The sequence below is a fragment of the Bos javanicus genome, chromosome 4 (genome assembly GCF_032452875.1).
Source record: "Bos javanicus breed banteng chromosome 4, ARS-OSU_banteng_1.0, whole genome shotgun sequence".
In the NCBI taxonomy this organism is placed as follows: Eukaryota; Metazoa; Chordata; class Mammalia; order Artiodactyla; family Bovidae; genus Bos; species Bos javanicus.
The window spans coordinates 46946637-46972510 of NC_083871.1; the positions used below are offsets into that span (position 1 = coordinate 46946637).

Sequence of the window (25874 nt, forward strand, 5' to 3'; positions counted from 1 at the left end):
GAAACAGAAAAGAGAAGTCTATAATTTTACTGAGGAAAAAGCCAAATTAAACTCTAGTTCCTGCTATGAAGCAGGCATTATCTAAAAGCTTTCACATTTATTCAAATAAATATTTTTAAACTAATCTTTTTTTAAAGGAACAAAGAGCACAGAATAAAATTTCCACTACTAATGCAATTCTTTGTTCAAAATGACCCAAGGATAAGGGAGTTGTTGAGTCTATGCTGACTGCACAAAGACACCTGAGGGGCCAGACCCACCTCTACCCAGGGCTTCTCCATCCAGAAAAATAGGTTTCACAACCTTAACTCTACCTGTCCAGATGGGCCCAACAGCCATAACTCCAAGAATAATCTGCACATCGCTTCAGCTTAAAAAGAAAAAAATCAACTGCAACAACTATACTTGAACTAATGTACGCAAAAATGAAAAAGCTTATTCTGAAGAGATTAGGAAGGTGCTGACCAGTTAGTCACAGGCTTTCTTTCTACATTTTAATAATCCAGGCAGAAGGTGGAACTGAAGCCCATTCCTTCCCAATCTGCGTCTGTCATCCTCGCATACCTCCCTACCCGAGTGGATCTCCTAGTAGGACTCAAGACCATCTGCTGCTGCTGCTGCTGCTAAGTCGCTTCAGTTGTGTCCAACTCTGTGCGACCCCATAGACGGCAGCCCACCAGGCTCCCTTGTCCCTGGGATTCTCCAGGCAAGAACACTGGAGTGGGTTGCCATTTCCTTCTCCAATGCTTGAAAGTGAAAAGTGAAAGGGAAGTTGCTCAGTCATGTTCGACTCTTAGTGACCCCATGGACTGCAGCCCACCAGGCTCCTCTGTCCATGGGATTTTCCAGGCAAGAGTACTGGAGTGGGGTGCCATTGCCTTCTCCGCAAGACCATCTAGTCTGCCTTAAAAAGCCATGCTTCCTCACTCACTCTATCTCAGCAGATGCACTCTCCCTTCAACAGGCAAGTCTGCGGAAGGACCTGCACTCCTCCACAGAGCTCAGCCTTCAGGCAGTTCAATCACCTGCAGACATATTTTCCTCTCCCATGCCCAGGCACCACCTTCTCCACACCATCCAATTTCTGGTTCAGTGTCTTGCATATCACAAGATTTCAATACTCTGTATTTTTTCTCACCTGCATTTCAAACAGTTGAAATAAAGAAGAAAAAACCCTGAGTTCTTACTATAGAAGATAGCTCAAGAAGACAGCTACTATTCAAACATCTACTTTCTTTAATTTAAAAATATGCCACCATTTTCAAATTTTAATATTATTTATCTAAACCCTTTTCTAAAATAAATTCAATGCCCCAAAGTAATAAAATTATTTACCATATAATTCTGGATAATATACGTGTAAATTTAAACAAATAAAAATGTCTTTATCTGGAAACCCTACTTGTACTTTATAAGACTGCCTGACCAGTGAAAGGCTCAGCACAAACAAGGCTCATTCTACCATGAATTACATCACAGAACACCCAAACCTCTCATATAATCCTGCTCACTGTGAACCACTTCTGTGTTCTTATTCTAAGTAAAAACATGCTTTCAGGAGTGATGCCTTTATTTTTACAAAGCAATAACTGAACTTTAAAAACAAACTGTAAAAGATTCAAACATTCAATAAGATGGTACTTTCATTCAACAAGTATTTATTAAAGACCAACTACATGCCATGCAGACTTCCCTGGTAGCTCAGCTGGTAAAGAATCCTCCTGCAATGCAGGAGACCCTGGTTCGATTCCTCAGTCGGGACGATCCCCTGGAGAAGGGATAGGCTACCCACTCCAGTATCCTTGGGCTTCCCTGGTGGCTCAGATGGTAAAGAATCCGCCAGCAACGCAGGAGTCCTGGATTCAGTCCCTGAGTTGGGAAGATCCCCTGAAGGAGGGCATGGCAACCCACTCCAGTATTCTTGCCTGGAGAATCCCCATGGACAGAGGAGCCTGGTGGGCTGCAGTCCATGGGGTTGCAAAGAGTCAGACATGACTGAGAAACTAAGCACAGCACATGCCATGCATTGTGCTAGGTATACACTGATTTACAAACAAGGGAACAGAATCTCTGATGATGAAACACACAAGGGTGTCTCATCTTTGAAGATTTTTAGTAACATCTCCAACATATAAAGATGGATATAGAAAGACAAAGTAGGTTTCTATTCCACCAGCAGGTGCATCCCAGCATGCCCCCAACAGAAAAATGGTTTCCATTTATGGGTTCAGTGGAATTGCTGACTTTGGGTTTTACGAAATTTCTTTCATGTGAAAGGAAGACAATAAAGTAATAACAGAATAAACACAAAGCTGGCTTCCTGAACCAGCTGCAACTGAAACAGTTAAAATTATAAACCTAAGAAACAGTGGTATTACTTTAAAAATTCTTATAATGTTTAAGAATGCTAAATCATGAAGGAAAAACCCAACAGATAAAAAGAACCATACCCAATGGTACGTCTGAAAGTACGATAAACATACACAAACTGTATAATGATGCAAACCCAATTTTCCATTATCATTTCTAGTATCTCCATTACTATTCAAGCTGGTACTTTGTCAGACAATCATAGCACCTTTTGGTCCATCTTTTTATTCCCCTGGGCTTGGCACACGACTTGCGAAATCTTAGTTCTCCAGCTAAGGACTGAACATGGGTCGAATCCAACAGCTAAGGAATTCCCCTCTTCCATCTTTTTTTTTTTTTTTAAGTGAAAACTTTTATATTTGGAATTAGCCAGCTGGACTCAGTTTAGATGATCCCAATTTTGTTGGCAACATCCAAAGCATCATAGTCAGGAGCCAGTCGAACATATGCCTTCTTCTCTCCATCAGGCCTGATCAGAGTATTGACCTTAGCCACATCAATGTCATAGAGCTTCTCCACAGCCTGTTTAATTTGGTGCTTTTTGGTCTTGACATCCACAATGAATACCAGTGTGTTGTTGTCTTCCATTTTCCTCATGGCTGACTTGGTGGTGAGAGGAATTTGATGGTGGCATAGCAGTCAAGTTTGTTTCTCCTGGGGTGCTCTTCCGGGGATATTTGGGCTGCCTCCTGAGCCGCAGTGTTTTGGGCCGCCAGAAGGTGGGCTTCATCTGGATCTTCTTTTTTTTGTGGCTGTGGACACCTTTCAACACTGCTTTCTTGGCCTTCAAAGCCTTTGCTTTGGCTTCAGCTTTAGGAGGGGCAGGGGCTTCCTTCTTCGCCTCCGGCGCCATCTTCATGAAAAGGCCCCCTCTTCCGTCTTTAAGAAAGCTTTCCAGGTGGCGCTAGTGGTAAAGCTGCAGCCTGCCAAAGTGAGACGTGAGAGAAGCAGGTTGATCCTGGGTTGGGAGGATCCTCTGGAAGAGGAAATGGCAACCCACTCCAGTGTTCTTGCCTGGAGAGTCCCCATGGACAGAGGAGCCTGGTGGGCTACGGTCCACAGGGTCACAAAGAGTTAGACATGACTAAAGCAACTTAGCATGCATGCATCTTTAAAGAGAAAATTACCTTGGTAATCAAAACCAAACAATGTAACAAAAACCAAAATACACCTGTGTGAACATAAAAATTATAATTATAAAATTTTAGTTCTAGTTCTTTCGAAATTCAAGCTGAAAATGATTAGCATAACCACCTTCCCATAGAAAAATTTGACTTACTATCCAGTCCTCTCTGCATGTATCACCTATAATCTGATTCAGCTTTTCTGTTTCCCCTTCCAGGGACAATCACAATCACCACCATTTATATACAACAGTGGTGAACAGAGACCCTAAGAGTTATCCTCAACTTCAGCCCCTGCCCCTAAATGTGATTGGCTACCAATGAATTGGCCTCTTTGATATCTACAGACCTTCCTCCCACTCCTACCACCCTGCTGTGCTCAGACCACAAATACCTCAACACTCAATTACGATGATGTTACCCTCAACCTCCACTCACCCAATTTATGTCCTACACATTAGTGAAAATAAGTCTTCAAAAACACAAATGTTATCTCATTTCTTTCTTAAATTCTTTTGCCCTCAAGATAAGGCAAAATATTCTTAACATGATAAATACAACTCTGACGATCTGGGCCTTGCTTAAGGCCCCAGCCTCATCCAACCCCTTTGCTCCTTTTTGTCTCCCTCATATTTATTTATTATATTCCATTATTCAAAACAAAACAAAACAGGTACACTCACTTGCATATTAACAAACCTTGACATTTAGTCATAATTGCTTCAGATCTTTTTAAATGAATGACCAAGTTACTACAGAGCTGAAGCCCAACCTCTCCCCCGCCTCAGTTCGTCCTTCGACAGTTAACAGCTATCCGGAAATTAAGACTCAGCTTGTACCAATAACAGTATGATACAACATTTTACAGTTTTTTCCCAGTTTGTTTTCCAAGATTTATCTATGTTGATAGAGGTAACTCCAACTCCAGTTCTCACTGTAACTGTCATATAGTATTACGTCATCTTAATATTTATCAGTATATTGAGTCCTTTTCTCAATGAATGTCCAGGATGTATATTATCATAAACATTCTGACATTTTCACACACATCTCCCTGTACACACATACAAGAGCTTCTCAAAGGCAGCCTGTCACTTCTGTCAAGCTATACTCAGCAACTCATGAAACCAATGTACTGGGTCACAGACTGTATTTTATTAAAAAAGAAATAAAGTAGAAAATATGCATTTAGGTATAAGAGTACTGCTTCTTTTAACATTTCAGTTATACAAAGATAGGTTTGGGTACACACTGGGTCACGAAAGAAAAAATATGAAACTCCCTGCTTAAAAGTGTATAATCTAGAGGTCAAAGAATTACCCACTTGGAGTTTTCCTTTAATGTGTGAGGTAAAGCTCTGGTATTGGTTCATTTCATATGTATAACCAATTGTCCCAGCAATTGTTTATTTTAGATGAGATTATCAAGTTACACACATTCACCGAATTTACAGGCTATTTCAGAAGAAATGGCTTCCACACAATATAAAATCATTCCATCCTTTGTTCACATCATGTTCAAGAGCGCTTTTACATCTTCAGGAATATTTTGTCATTTTTTCCATAAGGACAGGCATAGCTTTGTAACGAGTTATTTCTAGGAATTCAGAATCTCTGTCCTTTACTCACAAAAGATCTTAACACACTTTTAACTTACCTAGTAAACACACCCCTCAAGTATCATCTGGTCAATGTTATCTACTTGTAGTTTGCTACCATCTTCCATTTTGGAACATTTAGAATTCCAAATCAAACTGCAAACTGTCAGTGAAAATATGTCCTACCATTATACCTGATTTTATGAACTATGTATGTTGTGCTGTTATTTAAAGTGAACTTGAACATCTTCCCTGACCCCCAAAAGTTTCAAATGTTTATTTGCCAAATCAAAGTTAGTCCTTTTCATGAGAAAAGGTCCTAATCTCAAAAGACACATGAGCTTAAACATAAAAAGGGTGCTAAAGTATCAACTGAACAGATCCCCCTTTCCTAGAATGTTGCCATCATCCGAAAACTGTCAGTAAAATATGCCTTGCTTTTTTGCCTATAAAATCAGTAAATGATGGATTTTATTTAAGAGAAGCAGCTGGCTTCTCTCCATCTGCAATGGCGAATCACTGCTGCTACCAACCCTGGAGCAGGCTAGAGCCAGCTGCCAACCAGCACTTAAGCTCATCTTCCTGGTAACTTCCTGTTTAGAACTCACACTTGAAGTTGTTCCCGTGTCACATCCTGGATAAGTGTGGCAGGGCTTCCAAATCACCCCCCAGCCTCTCTCACAGATGATGGCCATCTTACTCCCCAAATCACTCCAAGTATGACCCACAGCCTTCATTTTCACTCAGAACATCTTAAATCTGGTGAAAATCTGGTGAAAAACTGCACAACCATTTTTTATACTGTAATTACAAAATCAAAAAAAAAAATAAGAAAATATCAAAATAAGAAAATAACAAAGGTCCATCTAGTCAAGGCTATGGTTTTTCCAGTGGTCATGTATGGATGTAAGAGTTGGACTGTGAAGAAAGCTGAGCACTGAAGAATTGATGCTTTTGAACTGTGGTGTTGGAAAAGACTCTTGAGAGTCCCTTGGACTGCAAGGAGATCCAATCAGTCCATTCTAAAGGAGATCAGCCCTGGGATTTCTTTGGAAGGAATGATGCTAAAGCTGAAACTCCAGTACTTTGGCCACCTCATGCAAAGAGTTGACTCATTGGAAAAGACTCTGATGCTGGGAGGGATTGGGGGCAGGAGGAGAAGGGGACGACAGAGGATGAGATGGCTGGATGGCATCACTGACTTGATGGACCTGAGTCTGTGTGAACTCCGGGAGTTGGTGATGGACAGGGAGGCCTGGTGTGCTGCGATTCATGGGGTTGCAAAGAGTCGGACATGACTGAGCGACTGAATTGAATGGAAAGTTTAGAGTTAAATTAAAAGAATATACCGGTTGGGATATAAGGATAAGAGAACAGTGATTTCTTTCATCTGCACTCAGGACCAAGTCATTCCTCATTTCTGGCTTTCTCTACCTTTTATGTTAAGATTACTGTAAACATCTTAGTAATGAGAACTGTGGCTATTAACTGCTGTCAGGTCCTTTTTCTCCCAGAATCAAAAAAGGCATGTTAGGTTCAAACCCAATAGCTGAAAGCAAATACAAAACTCTCACAACTCAGTGATAAAATAGATAAATGACGCAGTTTACAAGTGAGACAAGTGAGAATCTTAACAGACATTTCTCCAAAGATGATATATGTTTGACCAAATAGCACATGGCAATAAGTAATGACAATCAAACCTCATCAGCCATCAGGTAAATATAAACAGAAGCCACAGTGAGATACCACTTCACACCCAATGGGATGGTTATAATAATAAAGATAATAACAAGTGTTGACAAGGATGTGGAGAAAGTGGAAATCTCTTATAATGCATGTATGAATGAAAAATGGCAAGCTGCCTTGAAAAGCAGTCTGGAAGCTTCTACAAAAGGTTAACCATAAGGGTTACTTCAGGCTCAAAAATGGGAGAGATGGGACTACCAGTGAAGTCAAGTGAATTATATAAGAAGCCACAGAGCCATGACAAAAATCAAGAAGGATCTGGGCCCAGGATTTGATTGGGCTTTATCCTCATGCTTTATTAGGGAATAAGAGGCTGCTGCTGCTGCTGCTAAGTCGCTTCAGTCGTGTCCGACTCTGTGCGACCCCACAGACGGCAGCCCACCAGGCTCTGCCGTCCCTTGGATTCTCCAGGCAAGAACATTGGAGTGGGTTGCCATTTCCTTCTCCAATGTAGGAAAGTGAAAAGTGAAAGTGACGTCGCTCAGTCGTGCCCGACTCCTCGAGACCCCATGGACTGCAGCCCACCAGGCTCCTCCGTCCATGGGATTTTCCAGCTATGCTTCCTCAAATCCTTATCTCTGAGTTTGAAGACAATCCCCCACTAGTTATTCCATCAGAGTCCCCAGACTTAAAACATCTTTGTTATTTTACAACCTCATCCAAGGAAATCTCAAGGTACAAAGACCCCAAGTCTATACAGAAGAGCTAAAGCACTGATACATAATCAAAAGCTACAGTACACGTCTGATAAGTTTTATTTGTTGAATGGACATTAGACATAGAGAGCCTCTTTTTCTTCTGTTTTTCCTCCCCTGGGTTCCAAGCTCATACTTAGCTTCAGAAAACAGAAAGCTTTTCAGAAACACCTGTTTATGAATTTGGAAGAATGCAAAACCACCCTCAGGCTCCTCAACACTCCAGCAGATCCTATGGCTCCCCCTCCCAATGTTAAAAACTCTCATCTCTGTCAATAATGCAACTATTCCTATTCTTGAAACTCCAAAAGCCAAATTAACTGTGCCTCAAAATCCAGAATTCTTTTTCACAACTCAGTAACCATCATATCACATATGTTATTCACCTCCCATTTAGATTCATTTTACTGCATCCAGAGGGGTTCTCAAGAAATTTACCTATTGTCTACTACTAAATGCACAGACATCTGCAAGAAAAAAACAAACAGATTCACCCATTTCTCCACTTCCTATTCCAGGCAAGTATCAGAAAAATATGAACCTCTGTGGCCAAACTACAAGTAAAAAAAAAAAAAATAACAAAAGTTATTTTGCTATGGGATAAAATACAGTCTTCTTTGGTGGCTCAGAAAGTAAAGAATCTGCCTACAATGCAGCAGATTCCAGTTCAATCCCTGGGATGGGACGATCCCCTGCAGAAGGGAATGGTTACCCACTCCAGTATTCTTGTCTGGAGAATTCCATGGACAGAGGAACCTGGCAGGCTTTAGTCCATGGGGTCGCAAAGAGTCAGACATGGCTGAGTGACTAACACTAACTAAAGTGCTGTCTTGTTAAATGATAGTCTCTTGAACAAATGGTCTTGAAAAAATTGAATATCCACATTCAGAAGAATGAAATTGAACCCTCATGTTACACCATACACAAAAATCACCTCAAAATGGTTTAAAGAGTTAAATATAAGACATAAAACTCCTAGAAGAAAACATAAGGGAAAGGTTTCATAACACTGGTTATGGCAATGATTTCATAGATGACACTGGAAGCTCAGGCAATGAAAGCAAACACAGGCAAGTGGGATTACATCAAACTAAAAAGCTTCTGTACAGGGAACAATCAACTAAAAATAGCATTAAATGTAATAATAACAAGGGAGAGTTAAATGCGTGCTAGCCACTGTCCTAAGCACTTTACGTACTTTCACTCAATCCTTCTTACAACTCTATGATGGATATTATTATTATCCTCCATTTTACAGAATACTACTAGAAAACTGGGGCCTATTTGATTTAACCCTCATATCAAGGAAAAGAACTAAGAAAAATAAAAAGTCTGACAAGGGTATTTAATAGGCCTATCCTGCCCTCCTACCCACAGTCCTTTGAAGTCATTTTATACCCTTACCTCATGTGCTATCAAACAAGCAAACTAACACCATACGCCACAGACCACAGGAAATCCATTTACTAGTTAGAGGAAAACGTGTACCTAGAACAACTGCCATTAATTGAACCAGTAACTCTAAACAGAACTTTTTAAAGTACAAAATGTATTGTTAAGGAAAAACATTTTCAATTTTAATGTGTTTGTTTTGTCACATTTCTTTTCTCAAAGAGGTAAATGCAGTAAAGGCCCTAAAAATACAGTACTTCAGTCCCCACTTCTGTGTTGTATATTCAGTCAGGAAAGATGAAGTAAAAACTGAGTTACTATACTTTACTGTACTCAATTACACAGAAAATGTAATGTTCTGTACTAATACAAAACAGTTCTGAGAGCCCAAAGAAGTAGTTTTTCCTCTTTCATTTAAAGAAATATTATTAACAAAAAAGGAGAAAAAAATCGCAGCAAATGTCTAACAACCTACCTTGACCCTCGGAGAAATGAGGGAGAAGGAAATAACTGACATGGGTAAAAATTCCAGATCCACAAGCTATTTTTAGCTGACTATTCTTAAAACAGGAAGATTTTAATAATAAAAGTATGAATAGTGGCCAGAATATCCTAAGTTGATAGGTGAAAAATGATGACGAAAAATATATAAAGCTCACTCACTATAAGTGTAAAACTGACTGGTTGTTACTAGAAAAATACACTGTCTGGATTTAGATCTTTGAATAACATTTTAAAATTTTCTATCTGAAGCTGCAAAAAGCACATCAACTTTCTGAAAATATTTCTCTTCAAAATGTTTCTCACAAAAACTTCTGATAATCCAGTATCTGTAAAGGGAATATGAAAAATGCAATAAAAATTCTTTAGATATATAATGATGAGTCCAAAGTAAAGGTGCAGAAATGATGCCAAAACATCTTTTTATTCTTCTACTTTGGAGTCAAACTAATATGTACTGTCATCAGTACCTTTTTATATAGAAACACTGTACTTTACAAAGAAATACTTTAGTTTCTGCTTATATTAAACTTACAGTTCACAGAAGTAACAGTCTCTGCTGCCGTTTCATGGCGGAAATGAAGCTGGAATGACGCTAACCCACCAACAGTTGTTTAAAAAGCAGATACCCAAGAGAGCAAGAAAACGGCAGCAAGGTCAGCTCAACAAAGCAAGCAAATACAAACACCTCAAAAATTTAAGAGACTGTTACTTTAAAGAGTCCTTCTTTTTGGGCTAACATACAAAAATCCAGATACCTAAATATCTCATCATTATTATATCAAACATAAAGCCCTAATCACAACTCTTTGCTGTGACAGAGATATTTCTCTCCTACTGCCTCATTCAGGAATAAAATTCGAGTCAAGTTCCATGATTACAGAAAAGGAATAAGTCCTGGTAAGATTACTGAGGTAAGTACTGAGGCCAAGAGCCAAGAAATATCAGTCAAGCACATATAGGATAAAATATTTGAATATATTATCAAGTACAAGTGGTAACAAAAAAGTCAAAGTAGATTTGGTGTCACAGAGATTGAATCCCGGAGCCAAGATAAAAATTGCACTAAAGATTTTAAGAACAAAGTGGTTCTGACGAAAATGGTGAGGACTTAGTGATCTGGGAAGGCTTCATGGGATGTAGGATTTAACTGCTCCTGACCTGAAGGCAGAATACAGGCAGGTTTGGGGAGGGCATTTTGTAATGAAAGACTGAGCCCCTGTACCAGCCTGAATAGACTAGATTAGGAATGAACACAGCCGACACGTTGGTTTGGTTGCTGCAGGGCTCAATCTCCACCCGAGCACCTAAGGATGAGTGACCAAAACCACGAAATTCTTTAATAAGAGAAATGTACTCCTTTAATAAACAATGGCTCCTTAAGGATGTGTTATGGCTCTGGCAGAGATGGAGGTGGAGCACCTCAGGCAAAGGAAAAGCAGTAAGGAGAACACGGGCAAATGCAGGGCTTCAGGCTGCCAGCAGCATGGATCCGTGGGACAGAATAAATTCAACTGCAAAGATGGTGGAGATGGATGTTGGAGATCACTGCTAGGCTCTGAAATTGGTAGAAAAGCAAGTAAGCAAAAAATGGGGAATAAGGAAATGACATACCTGCCTGTACTTCAGCATTAATCTGGAACACTTAAATAAAATGAATGGAAGAACACAGGATGCGCCAAACAATTTACCAAGAAAGTGGATTTACTTTCCTATAAAAGGCATATATACCAATGGGATACTCTTGATTTACTTTTCACATTTGTTGTAATTTGCTTTCTTAAAAAAAAAATGCATATAGATAAAAGTGTACTGAAATTCACATGCTGCTGCTCAATGTGAAATACTAAAATAACTGGGCAATATGTATCAAGAACCTTTAAAATGGTCCCATCCCGGGAATTCTGTGGCAGTCCAGTAATCAAAGCTTCACACTTTTAGTGGCAAGGTCCAGGGTTCAATTCCTGGTTGGCAAACTAAGATCCTGCAAGCTGCACAGTATATGTAGCAAAAAGAAAAATCCTACCTTACTTATTTTGTGATCCTGCCTTAGGAATTTATTCATAGAAAACAATCCAAACATTTTGAAATTAAAAAAGCACATACCAGTTACTATCAAGAATCACTGTTCATAGAAGCAAACATAAGACCATATGAATCCAGTATACCTGAATTCATTAAAAAATAAGGTGTTTTTTTTTTTTAATGAAGCTTACAAAGAGTCAGGAGTAAAGCAAAAATGGCCATGTAAAAAGCTGTATTTAAAAATTTGTCATCAATCACAAATTTGTAATGACTTTGCAAAAGTAACACAAAAATACTCAAAGTCATAAATTAAATTCAAGTATCTCTCCCTACTTTAAAAAAACAAACAAACATAGAATTATCTAATGGAGGCACAGATTAGTCTTTCACTGAAAACTAAGCATTTGATAACAGAATGCAGATACAATTCAATGAAACTAAAAACCTTGAAAATAAACAAGACTTCATGGTGACAATAAAACAGATATAAATAATAACAAAGTTCCAGACAAATGAGAACCTAGTCAACCAACTAACACCTGCAGATGATAAGATCAACAAAAATAACGCATTAAGACTCTTCAAATGAGGAAAACTTGTATATACAAGAATTAGGAGAGATCACTGGGAGAAGAGATGAAACTCTCCACTACTTTGACAAAATAAAGGCCCTCTTAATAATTCCTGTAAAGTTCAAATAGGAAGTAAAAAGTATATTGGGGGACGGAAATGGGAATATTACAACAGAAATAATGTTTGAGTAATTCTTTGTTCATTCTATGAACTGACCTACAGATGCAACAATATATATTTGTTAAGTATAAGGTAAAATTAATTTAATAGCTTATACTACTTTTGTATCAAAATAAGGCCCAGATGCTGGGAAAGATTGAAGGCAGCAGGAGAAGGGGACAACAGAGGATAAGATGGTTGGACGGCATCATAGAGTCAATGAATATGACTTTGAGTGGGTTCTGGGAGCTGGTGATAGACAGGGAAGCCTGGCGTGCTGCAGTTCATGGGGTCGCAGAGTCGGACACGACTGAGTGACTGAACTGAACTGAAACCTTTTTCACCCTTTATGTGAAATTTAGGTCCTTAATTAAAACAGATTCACCTTAAGAAGACTTCCTATTCCAGTTATAAAAGGTAAAATAAGACTGTATTTTAGCAAATTCAGTTATGCGAAAATAAAAAGTAGACATGAAAAGGATATAAACATATATACCAGTAGTTGCCACTGAAAGGTAAGACTGTGGGTGGTATTTTTTCAAAGGGATAGAATAAACTAATACTGTTTGAAATGATACAAATAATATTCGTTAATAAATAAAATTTTGAAACATATGCTAAATTATATCCGTGGATTACTATTGTTTTTTGATCTATCCATTGACAGTGAGGTCTAAGTTATAAAAAAAAAAAATCTCTCTCTATCATTTAAGAAATATATTCTAGGTTCCTATGATGTGACAAAATTGAATAATAAGCATTTGGTAAAGGCTCCCATGTGCCACTTCCTTCACTCCTTACTGTAATTCAACAAACTAATTATTAGTTTCAGTATCTGGAGACTAAAATTAAATATCCTCAAGTTATAAAACTAAATAATGAATAAGCCATCCTTCAAACCAAGACTGTCTACAAAGTCCATGCTTACTACACTTAGTTATGTGTTACTCTATAGATACAGACACAGCCTTAAAATAACAAACACATTAACAGAATAAATAAAAAAGCTACAGAAAGCACCAAAGCAATGCAGACAGGTGCACTGACGCTACAGCATGTGTCAGATGCTACAGGAGGCAAAAGAAAGGTTCTGCTAACCTTGGGGTGGGAAAGAAAACAGGCCCAGTCAATATGGGGAGATGATGGTACCCATGTTTCAAAGAACACAAGAATCCCCAAATGAGGAGAAACATGTGGTAGAACCATTTCAGGCAGAGAAAATGATGTAGTTTTTTTTGGAAACTACCACTATTATTTGGCAATTGCTCCCTGAAAATTTTAAGTGAACTTTCAGGTACAGACATGGAACAGTCAAATATTTACTTATAATAATAATGAATATTTAAGTATATGATTTATTTTAAATATTTGATGGTTTTTAATTCATATAAATATTTATTACTCGGAAAGGTTTATTTCCTCTCATGAAGCAAGTTCATTCAAATGTTTCACATGCATGTTGGTCATTACTGTATTCCAGCAAAAAAGCCACTTCATAAAGTCAGTTTTCCAAAAGATAGCATCTTCATTTTAAGTTGCCTTAGTTGTTTAAGTATATATGATATGGCCACAGAACTGCTATACCAAGTCAGAAATAATTATTTCATTCAGGTCAGTTAACTATCCCATTTGATCTTATACACATATCATCTCCACATTATAGTCAGCTATTGTTTTACTTTTTTTACGTGATCTTTAAAAGGCCTTAGAAAGACACTCAGTATTTGGAACTCTGAGGAATAATTGTAAAATTGGTGTTAAATGCCTTTGCTTTTTTTTTCCAACTACTTGCCACCATTGAATTCTAAAAATATCTGAAACTAAGCACTGATTGAAATCTTTTCAACTCATAATGTCATTACAAAGAATCTATTCAAAACAGTTATTGAGATAGTCCCGTCTCATATGAGTGCAAGCGCTCTTCACTGGGAGATCATTTCTTGAGAAGAATACTCACCTTCTATTCTAGCAGTCACAGTGTTTCTATATTAACTTCTATCTGCACATGAGAGGAAGGGGAAAAAGAGAAACTTAAAATAAGTTTGACCTAGATTAGTGGTTCTCAAACTGTGGGATATATCAGAAGTTCCTAAAGAGATTAGATTGTTAAAGCACATATTTCTGGGATCTGTCCTGCAATTTCTGATTCCGCAGAATTGGGATAGTCTGAGCTGCTGCATTTTTTAAAAGTTCCTGGGTGGTGCCAATGCTGCTAGTCTGGACATCACACTTTGATCCAGATTTTGCCATGCCTTGTTCATCCTGTTAAGGGTTTGGATTTTATCCTTAGGCTATAGGTGTCACTGAGGAATTTCAAGCAGGGAAATGACATCATAAGATTTGTGGTTTTTAAAATACCACTCTTACATCACTAAGGAGAATGGGTAATATCTCTCATTGATTCTAATGCACATTACTTTTTTACATTTATAATTTCTGGAAGCAGGATGCGTTTTTGCAACCATTGGTATATCACAGTTTAATAGGCAATGAATTTTCTTTCTTAGTGGCACATAAAATAATGGTGCATTATAATTTGTTAAGTGGCTGATTCTCTGAAAGGTAATGTCATTTCTTCTCATGTTGCTGTTTAGATGCTAAGTCATGCCTGATTCTTTTCCAACCCCATGAACTGTAGCCCACCAAGTTTCTCTGTTCATGGGATTTCCCAGGCAAGAATACCGGAGTGGGTTGCCACTTCCTTCTCCAGAGTATCTTCCCAATCCAGGGATCAAACCCACATTTCCTGCATAAGCAGGTGGATTCTTTAACACTGAGCCACCAGGAAAGCAGTATTCTATAAAAGAGAAAGTGAGTTTTATTTCTATTCTATGAGGATGAGGAAACAGATTTGATAATCTAAGAGACTCAATCCAGACCACACAGTTACTAAACAACAGGTCCAAGATTAGAAAATCCAAAATCATTTGACACAAAAAACCAAGCATCTATCCCATAATATGATACTGCTTATACTAATGACCTATATAGTTCACATGCCAGAGAAAGGAAATGAGGGCCAACCAGGGCACCGAAACACATCAACAGGAGCCAAGAAAGATTTTTATGGGCACCAGGTACGAAACACCAAATTTAAGAAACTAAGATCAATCTCTTCAAGACTTTTATTATTAAACTGCAAATAAATGAAAACAGCTAAGTGAACCACCTCCACAAATATAGAGAGAGAATCAAACAGCAGTTTGTGAACATGGTTTCTTTCACATCATGCTGCAAGATGCAGAATATGAATGACATAATTTCTCTGAGGAGAGACATTGGTTTGAGGATCCACTTTAAATTATAGGAGATGATACCATTTGAAGTCAGGTTTCTGCCAAAACAGGCCCTGGGCATGAAGAGCTGCCAGAACACTGCATGATTGGCTTTCTAAGAGACGCCACAAGCCCAAGGTATTTCAGCGGCAAACAGAAATGACTCCAAAAAACAAAAATTGTATGCATTTGATTAAATTTGATTTGAAAACTGTGACTTTCTGAAATACCATTTTGTAGACTGCCAAATTATTTTTCAATTCTAATACTTAAAGGAGAAAATTAAAATAGAAAATCTAACAAGTACTATTGGTCATAACATTCTACATATTCCCACTCCCTACTGCAGGTCTATTAATAAAACATTTACTAAATTCTACAATCTCAGCACACTGGAATATCTTGACTCTGATAAGTGAAGAACTGTCACACAGATGCTGTCTACCACTTGGGTGCTCTATTAAATCCCAAGCCAAACTTTAAGAACCCAGGGAAACATGGCCAGAGCAATAAACAGAAGATGTTTCTATTTTTCCCACTTGGTTTTAGGTTCATTATAAACATTTAAGGTCTAGACTGATTTACAGAAATGCATTTAAGTGTTTATAAACAGCCCATAACAGCGGCAGTACATTCTGACAATTAAAGCACTTAAAAAGCTACCATATTATTAAGTTTGACACAACTCAGAAGCAAAATAACCCTGAGTTAAAGGCAAGGCATGTATCTAAATCAACCCCTGTGTCAAAATAATTAGTATTCCAAACTCCTCCAACCAGACAAAGAAATGATAAAAGGTTCTAAGTAAGGGCTGAATTATGCAGGGTAAACAATAGCAAAGCACCATTACTTGCGACTCCAACTAGTGGCAATTAACAATCATTTTCAAGTCAAAGCAGATTGCCTTTAAATGTACAGCCTGTCTCATTTAAATTCCTAATAAATATCAAGATAAGTAGATCATCATTACTATTTTCATCATCAGCATCATGCTGATGGTTAAAAAAAAAAAAAAAAAACTCAAACGGAAATCACCAAAAAGCATTGCCTTCCCTTCCTGGAGTGGGAGATGTGGTCTGTTCCTGCTACCTGGAGGCTAGGGTACAAGTTCAGCTTGTAACACTCCCACTTTGAAAGAGTTACTCAAGGACTCAGCAAAATCAAAGTGGGAAGAGTCCAGCTACAGTGATGGTGTGCCCAGTAGCCATGGGATCCCAAGACTGAGCCCGTGGCATGAGGTTATCTACTGCCTCTGTTAGCTGTTCTCTAGCTTTTCTGTTGTTCCATCACCTTCTTTAACCCTTCCAATTCTATTTCTATTTAAAATAGCCAGTTTGTATCGCTTGGCACTCAGAAGCTTGACTGATAGGCTTCACCACTGCACAGTCTCCATTTTGGGGGGTTAAAAACAAATGATTTTTGAAAACATGTTCAGTTGTTTTGCTATGGTTTTAATAACAAATAATTTCATTTAGTGGGCTTCCCTGATAATCAGTTGGTAAAGAATCCATCTGCAATGAAGGAGACCCCAGTTTGATTCCTGGGTCGGGAAGATCTGCTGAAGGGATAGGCTACCCACTCCAGAATTCTTGGGCTTCCCTGGTGGCTCAGCTGGTAAAGAATCTACCTGCAATGCAGGAGACCTGGGTTCGATCCCTGGGTTGGGAAGATCCCCTGGCGAAGGGAAAGGCTACTCACTCCAGTATTCTGGCCTGGAGAATTCCATGGATTATATATAGTCCATGGGGTCGCATAGAGTTGGACATGATGGAGCGACTTTCACTTTCGTTTAGTAGACAGCTAGAAGTGAGAAATAAGTACAGGGGAAAAAGTGACACTATTCATAATCCCACCACATAGACACAAACAACCACAATCATTTTAGAGCACACCTCTCCAAGATTTCAGTGGAAGTGGACATCTTGACCCCGGAGAAGAAAGCACAGACACAGTGACCACACTGGAGATTTGTTAAAGTCATTAAGCCAGGGCAGGGCAACCACATATTTCATCATCCAATTCACTCAGAGTGAAAGGGCTTCTTTCCCTCCTTCTATTAATAAGTTAGCCAAAAAAACATACATAAATTGGGGTTATCCCTGGCCAATCCAAGTGTACACTGCCCCTTCATATCAGAATAGTTGCGCGTACAGTTTAGGAATCCTTACTTAAGAAACAGTCCCAAAGAGGCTATGAATTACTATTTCTTACTCAGCACAGCTTATTTTTATAACTTGTCAAAAAGAGAAAACTAAAACAAAAACAACAAAGATGATGATGATGATGATGACGATAAAACCAAGTTCTAACAAGTTGAAAATTTTAATGAAAAAAAATTTTTAAACAAAAACCTACAATATACTTAGCATCAAACAGTACAAAATATAGATCTCTTGCCTAAGTTAGCAAAAACAATGATACAATTTATCTTTGCATAAGAAGTCACCCAATAAAAAACACATACAGAATAAGACTTCTTTCCTGATTATCAAGGCACCACTAAAGCAGTACATCCAGTTTTTCACACCCAAAATAAAATAACACATCTTTCTGGTTTTCCCTCCTATAATTGGGTCAGAGGCCTTAAGAAAGCTAGAGGGAGGAAAGAGCCTGAACATCAAAATACACTGTTTCAAACAGACTCCTAGGAGATGATAAGAAGTAATGGGATGAGAGCAGAAAATAAAACCATGATTAACAAAATCTAGTTAGAACCAGATATAGAAATAGTACTATTCTATACATAAAGCAAGAGAAAAATATAAAGTATCTGAATACAGATTTAAATACAGATAAGTTAAACGACACTTACTCCTTGGAAGGTAAGTTATGACCAACCTACATAACATATTCAAAAGCAGAGACATTACTTCGCCAACAAAAGTCCATCTAGTCAAGGCTGTGGTTTTTCCAGTGGTCATGTATGGATGTGAGAGTAGGACTGTGAAGAAAGCTGAGCGCCAAAGAATTGATGTTTTTGAACTATGGTGTTGGAGAAGACGCTTGAGAGTCCCTTGGACTGCAAGGAGATCCAACCAGTCCATTCTGAAGATCAGCCCTGGGATTTCTTTGGAAGGAATGATGCTAAAGCTGAAACTCCAGTACTTTGGCCACCTCATGCGAAGAGTTGACTCATTGGAAAAGACTCTGATGCTGGGAGGGATTGGGGGCAGGAGGAGAAGTGGACGACAGAGGATGAGATGGCTGGATGGCATCACTGACTCGATGGACGTGAGTGTGAGTGAACTCCGGGAGTTGGTGATGGACAAGGAGGCCTGGCGTGCTGCGAATTCAGGGGGTCGCAAAGAGTCGGACACAACTGAGCAACTGAACTGAACTGAACTAGTTTAAGAGTACGAAAACCAGAGATAGTGAGCTTTTAATTTTTTCTCCCCTCTTTAAACCAGAATCTTGCTTTGTAGCACCTTCACTTTTGGCTTTCTGATCTAGACAGTAACTGCTCCTTACCTACAAGCTACTGCCTTACCTCTTTTCTACAAGCGTTCTTTTGAAAATCAATCGTGCTTGCATTCCCCATCATCATGCATCATATTTTACTTACAGTAAATTCAATCTCTAGATCAAATACATTGTGCACAAATCTAAAAGGCCAAAAGTAAATTTTCTGTAAACTTACTATTTTTATCCTTTTATGGATAATTAGTGAAATAATCATTTTATCTAGAACCAGTATCGAATGAACATACTTTAAAACATTTCTTCAAACTGAGTCCCAAGAGTACAGAAAAGGTATAAAAACCATGCAAGGCAACATACAATATTTCTAGTTTATATATCCTGAACAGAAATTATAGTCAGGGACAAATGAAGGGAGAAGGGAAAAAAATGTTTTAACTTTAATAGCCTAAACATACAGTGTAGTTTCAGAAAGTACAGGGTAAACTAACAACTGATCTTTGAACCTCCATAGTCTCCAAAAATGGAAAGATTTCTGGGTGATGAGAATATTGCTTTGAAACAGCAATTTCTCAAGTACATTTTCTCCATGTGTTTTATTTTAAATATGCTCACGATTTGTTGCAGGACTTTACTACAAATGAAAATGTTTACTTGATATTTACCAAAATATTTATCAAATATTTCTGTCAGATATATTTACTGAATATTTACTTAAGTGTTTCAGGTATTTAATAAAAGTAATCTCTGGCAACACTACTCTAGTTCATGGTCTGTAACCTTTATTTTTATTATTATTTTGTCTCAGTTTTTTTAAATGTTCAAGAATCATTTTGTCAAACTGGAAGGAAGAGCTCAAAGGAAAGAAGATGCAAGGGCTCTAACTGAAAACAGAAATGCAGTCAGAATACAAAATATTAACTATCAAGAAAAGACTGTATGGGAAAACTGGCATGTATTACTTTTGAAATTTTGCTCCTGAAGAATTCTAATCCCGATACCAAAATTTGATGGTGGCAAATTGAAGTATATAAAAATCCTGAGGGACTAAATCTAGACATTCCTGTTCTGAGGCATCTACCAGCTCCTAGACCATTTACTGAATTCCTATCTTGCCCTGAACTTCATGTACATTATGCACATTATCTTCATATACATTATCTCAGTTAAAGCTCATAAATACACAATTGATATGCATTATTAGATTTGCTTTATACAGATACAAAAACTGGGGCCCAAAGAAGGTTACCTACTTGCCGGAGGTAAACAGTAAGTCAACTGATCCAAGCTGTACCAAAACTCTGGCCTGATTCCAAAACATGACGACTTCTCTACGCAGCCTTTCCTTTCCTAAAACACCACCAACCACTGCCTCCTGAGCACCCATTTTGTATACATTACCTCCTGAAATTCTTACAACTCCATGTGAGGTGGGCATTATCATCTTTATTATAAAGATTAGGAAAACTAAGACTTAAAGAAGTTAGGTAGCTAGCTAGGATTTACTTTCTGGTTCATTGCTGTAAAGGCCATAAACTCTTTTCAATATACCATGCTGCTTTCCAGTTCTGAAACTGAATAAACGCATTAACACAAGATGATCCCTTCCTTTACAGGAAAGAAGTATTCTATTTGGGATGAAGATCTAGTCAGACAGAATCTCTTGTTACCATGGCAACTTTCCTCTTCCTCTCTTCACAGGCCCCCTCATTTCTCTCAGCAAAATGACCAACAACTTCTCAAGGATTATCATCAATTACTCCACTACCTCCCCTGTCAAACACATAACAGGAAATGCTTAAAGATAGCAGAAGGAAATCTTCACCCCAGAAAAAGTCCTCAGGACCACTCTGAACTTTGTATGATAACCTTACTCCAAGGACCAAATTAGGTTTGGTATATTTTTAAAATAAAAAAATGAAATGTTTCCCACTGTCACTTCCATCTTGTGCCATTATCAACCTGGTGAATGACAGGCATTTCTAGGTCTGCTACTTCATCTATAAAATCAACAGCATCATCTTGCATTTTAGAGCTCTAAGTTATCTGATACACATCCTCTCTTCCTCTGCCTCACTGGGGAAGAAGCTGGAAAGTATGGGGTGGGTAGGTAGGGTCGGGGAACGTAGATAAAACTCCACAGTAATTAAAGCAAAATAACCATTATTAGCTTGTAATGTATACACAAAGATCTACTCATAGGCACACAAAGTCCAATCTGAAACAAGCAACAAAAAACAATCCAGAGTTTGTGCTTTGCCAATTCCAAAAGAATCATCTATTTTTAGCTTACATCCACTCAAGAGATGGCCTAGACTGGTCTGCAATAGCCAGCTTAACTGCTGAACAGTCAACTTGGCTCACCAATGAATCTCTAAGGCAAGACAAATCTTTGGTCCTTAAGAGTAGTAACCTTTGGCTTGACTGCATCCATAACTTGAACATAAGAAAAGAAAGCTAGAAAGATTTTCAGTTTGCCAAGAAAGTAGCATTTCAAATATACACATTTATTTCAGTATCTCATTTCTTCCGGTATCAAAAGAAAGGTCGGCCAAGACTCAAAAGTCTGGACATCCTTACATTCCAATCTTAATTCTCCAAGTCTAACTGAGTCACTTTATAGCAGAGGGCTGTGAGAAGGAGCAAAGGGGGCAAGATTAAAATTAATTAATTTTAATCACTTGTCTATATAAATTAAAAATTAATTAATCTAAAATCACTTGCAAAACAACCTTAAATAACAATGAATTTAGGGCTGTGAACAAAGGTAAGAATTTCAATAAATTCTGGATTTGAGAAAAGGTATAAAACTTTATATTTCACTTTTCAAATTATCTATAAACTAGAGCATTATCAATAAATATATGCAGTTCAGTAGATCACCTCGGAGAAGGCAATGGCACCCCACTCCAGTACTCTTGCCTGGCAAATCCCATGGACGGAGGAGCCTGGTGAGCTGCAGTCCATGGGGTCGCTAAGAGTCCGACACAACTGAGCGACTTCACTTTCACTTTTCACTTTCATGCATTGGAGAAGGAAATGGCAACCCACTCCAGTGCTCTTGCCTGGAGAATCCCAGGGATGGGGGAGCCCGGTGGGCTGCCCTCTATGGGGTTGCACAGAGATGGACACGACTGAGGCGACTTAGCAGCAGCAGATCACCTAAACTTAAATGTGAGAACCAGCCAAACAATGTTTTCTCAAACCAATCTAGGGAGCTTTGCCTACTATTCTGGATGCTGCCTTCGGTCAGACACAAAGGAAATAACACTAGACAAAGCAGCAGCGTAAGTTCAAGTCCCAACTCTGACATTAATAACTGAGTATGCCACCAAAGCTCGTAGCTCACGGGATACCCAACATCAGGGAGGTGTTTCCAGAAGCAGAGGGTATACCAGAGAGGCTGCTGGAGAGCTGACTGACAGCAAGAGAGCCTTTGAGGTCTCTAAGGACAGGGAGGTGGAGTAAAAGAGCTACAGAAAGAACATTCAGCAAAGCTTTTTAGAAGAAAGTGAAACAAGAAGATACTGACCAGCTTTTTCTAATAAAAAAGACAGAAATAACTTTTTCTTAGAGAAAACTTTCTTACTAGTTAGGAAAGAAACTTTAAAACCTTTATTCAAATAAACATTAAACACTTAAGTCTATTACTATATGGGTCAGAAGACATTCGTGGTACCAGGAACACAAAACTTGTCTCTCTCATCTAGTACAGAAATACAAACAGCAAACTAAGGGACAAAAACAGGGAGAAGGGCCCTCAGGGGGAGAGAAGTAAAGTAAAGTCGCTCAGTTGTGTCCGAATCTTTGCGACCTGTGGACTGTAGCCCACCAAGCTCTTCTGTCCATGGGATTCTCCAGGCAAGAATACTAGAGTGGGTCGCCATTTCCTTCTCCAGGAGGAGAGAAGTGCAGCTCAAAGCAGAGATGACGCCTAAAAGGTCATGAGGTCAAGGCAAAGGAAGAGTCTATTAGGAAGATAAAGGGGTGAAAGCACCGACGATGGCAGACCACTAAGAATCTAGATGAGGGGCACCAGACTGTGAAAGACCTTAAGCTATACTGAAGAGTCTCTCAAGGAAGGTGATCCTGGAGGTGGTGCAAAGGGGAGAGGCCAGCAGAGGTCAGAAAGAAGGTCAGCATCTGAGGCCTGAGGCAAGGAATGGCTGAAAAGAGAGAGCAGTGCAATAAAGTCGCAGGGGAGCAGACAGGACCTAGTGACTAAATGGATGTAAACTGTGAGGTAAATGAGATATAGTAATGCTGAGGCTTTTAAGTCTACAGAAAGTTACAAACATTCCCTTTTAAAAATTAAAATTAGCAGAGTGACAAAATAATAGCAGAGAGCCAAAAGAGCCTTTCCTAGTCACAGTGGGGCCCAGAGTTGTAGAGCCTGGCAGTTAAGAAGTAACATGAGCAAGAAGTCTAGCAGAGGTGACAGTGGCTCCAGCAGCTGCTAAAAGAAAAGCTTGAAATTTACATACACACATAAGCAAAACATCACCATTTGCTAGAGTAACATTAGGGGTAAGGGACTTCCTTCTATCCTTGTAGAGGCCTCTCAAAATTTCCTGTTGTCTTCTGCTTTCTTTCAAAGATATTTACAATGCACTTACAAACTTACAGAGAGATAAGGTAATTTTTATCCATAACTCCAAAAGCCCTAAGGGCAACCATAAACAAAAGGATTACTTATTCTTTCCCTTCCCCTACAAATACTTTTCAAATCCTAAAAGATGATGCTGTTAAAGTACTGCACTCAATATGCCAGCAAATTTGGAAAACTCAGCAGTGGCCACAGGACTGGAAAAGGTCCGTTTTCATTCCAATCTCAAAGAAAGGCAGGGCCAAAGAATGTTCAAACTACTGCACTCAATTCACATGCTAGCAAAGGAATGCTCAAAATTCTCCAAGCTAGGCTTCAACAGTACGTGAACCAAGAACTTCCAGATATTCAAGCTGGATTTAGAAAAGGAAGAGGAACCAGAGATCAAATTGCCAACAACCGCTGGATCATCGAAAAAGCAAGAGAATTCCAGGAAAACATTTACTTCTGCTTCATTGACTACCCTAAAGCCTTTGACTGTGTGGATCTCAATAAACTGTGGAAAATTTTGAAACAGATGGGAATTATCAGACCACCTGACCTGCCTCCTGAGAAACCTGTATGCAGGACAAGAAGCAACAGAACCGGACATGGAACAGACTGGTTCAAACTTGGGAAAGGAGTACATCAAGGCTGTATATTGTTACCCTGCTTATTTAACTTATATGCAGAGTTCATCATCTGAAATGCTGGGCTGGATGAAGCACAAGCTGGAATCAAAATTGCTGGGAGAAATATCAATAACCTCAGAAATATAGATGACACCACCTTTATGGCAGAAAGTGAAGAGGAACTAAAGAGCCTCTTGAAGGTGAAAGAGGAGAGTGAAAAAGTTGGCTTAAAACTCAACATTCAAAAAACGAAGATCATGGCATCTAATGTCAAACTTCATGGCAAATAATGGGGAAACAATGGAAACAGTGACAGACTTTATTTTCTTGGGCTCCAAAATCACTACAGATGGTGACTGAGACATGAAATTAAAAGATGCTTACTCCTTGGAAGATAAGCTATGACAAATCTAGGCAGCATATTAAAAAGCAGAGATACCACTTTGCCAACAAAGGTCCGTATATAGTCAAAGCTATGGTTTTTCCAATAGTCATGTATGGAGTTGGACTATAAAGAAAGCTGAGCACTGAAGAATTGATGCTTTTGAACTGTGGTGTTGGAGAAGACTCTTGAGAGTCCCTTGGACAGCAAGGAGATCCAACCAGTCCATTCTAAAGGAGATCAGTCCTGGGTGTTCACTGGAAGGACTGATGCTGAAGCTCCAAAACTTTGGCCACCTGATGCAAAGAACTGACTCATCAGAAAAGACCCCGATGCTGTGAAAGATTGAAGGCAGAAGGGGAAGAGGACAACAGAGGATGAGATGGTTGGATGGCATCACTGATTCGACAGACTTGAGTTTGAGCAAGCTCTGGGAGTTGGAAATGGACAGGGAGTCTGGTGTGCTGCAGTCCATGGCGTCACAAAGACTCAGACATGACTGAGCAACTGATCTGAACAGTATGGATGAGAGTTGGACCATAAACAAGGCTGAGTGCCTAAGAATTGATGCTTCTGAACTGTGGTGTCGGAGAAGACTCTTGAGAGTCCTCTGGACTGCAAGGAGATCAAACTAGTCAATCCTAAAGAAAATCAATCCTGAATATTCATTGGAAGGACTGATGCTGAACCTGAAGCTCCAATACTTTGGCCACCTGATTTGAAGAGCTGACTCATTGGAAAAGACCCCGATGCTGGGAAAGATTGAAGGCAGGAGAAGGGGAAGACAGAGGATGAGATGGTTGGATGGCATCACTGACTCAATGGACATGAGCTTGAGCAAGCTCCAGAAGATGGTGAAGGACAGGGAAGCCTAGCATGCTGCAGTCCACAGGTTTGCAGAGAGTCTGACATGTGACGTGACTGAGCAACTAACCAACAACAACAAATACATTTTACAAGACAGAAAAGTGAAGCACAGATTGGCCATATAACCTATCTACCAGCACAGTGAGAAAAAATTTAACAAATAATGAGTTTGGTATAGGGTAGGTTAAATTTGACATTTCAGTAGATTTTAGGTAGTGATATAAAGCAGGCAGCTGGATATATGTGTCTGTAGCTCAGAAAGGAGAACTGGAGGTATATGTTCAAAAGTCTGCTCACAGATGGTACTCAACACCATAGAAACATGAGAAATGAAACGTGAGAGATGAAATCATCTTCAGAGAGAGAACACCAAGAAAAGCACAGACCTTGGACAGAGACTCTGAGGAAGGGTCAGCATATGGATAAAGAAGAAATCAAAAAAGAAACTGAGACAGATCACTTTCACTTCTCTTTCTTCTAACTTTTTCACTAACCAAAGAAACCTTCTGTATTAAGCCTATCTATTTCAGA

The 25874-nt window shown here is 38.8% G+C and overlaps 1 protein-coding gene and 1 pseudogene across 14 annotated transcripts in view; both read right to left on the reverse strand.

Moving 5' to 3' along the window:
• SRPK2 (SRSF protein kinase 2) overlaps positions 1-25874 on the reverse strand; it is a 247745-nt gene that overhangs the window by 100980 nt on the left and 120891 nt on the right. The window lies entirely within an intron of this gene.
• LOC133246027 (large ribosomal subunit protein uL23-like) overlaps positions 1-25874 on the reverse strand; it is a 33040-nt pseudogene continuing 7166 nt past the window's right edge.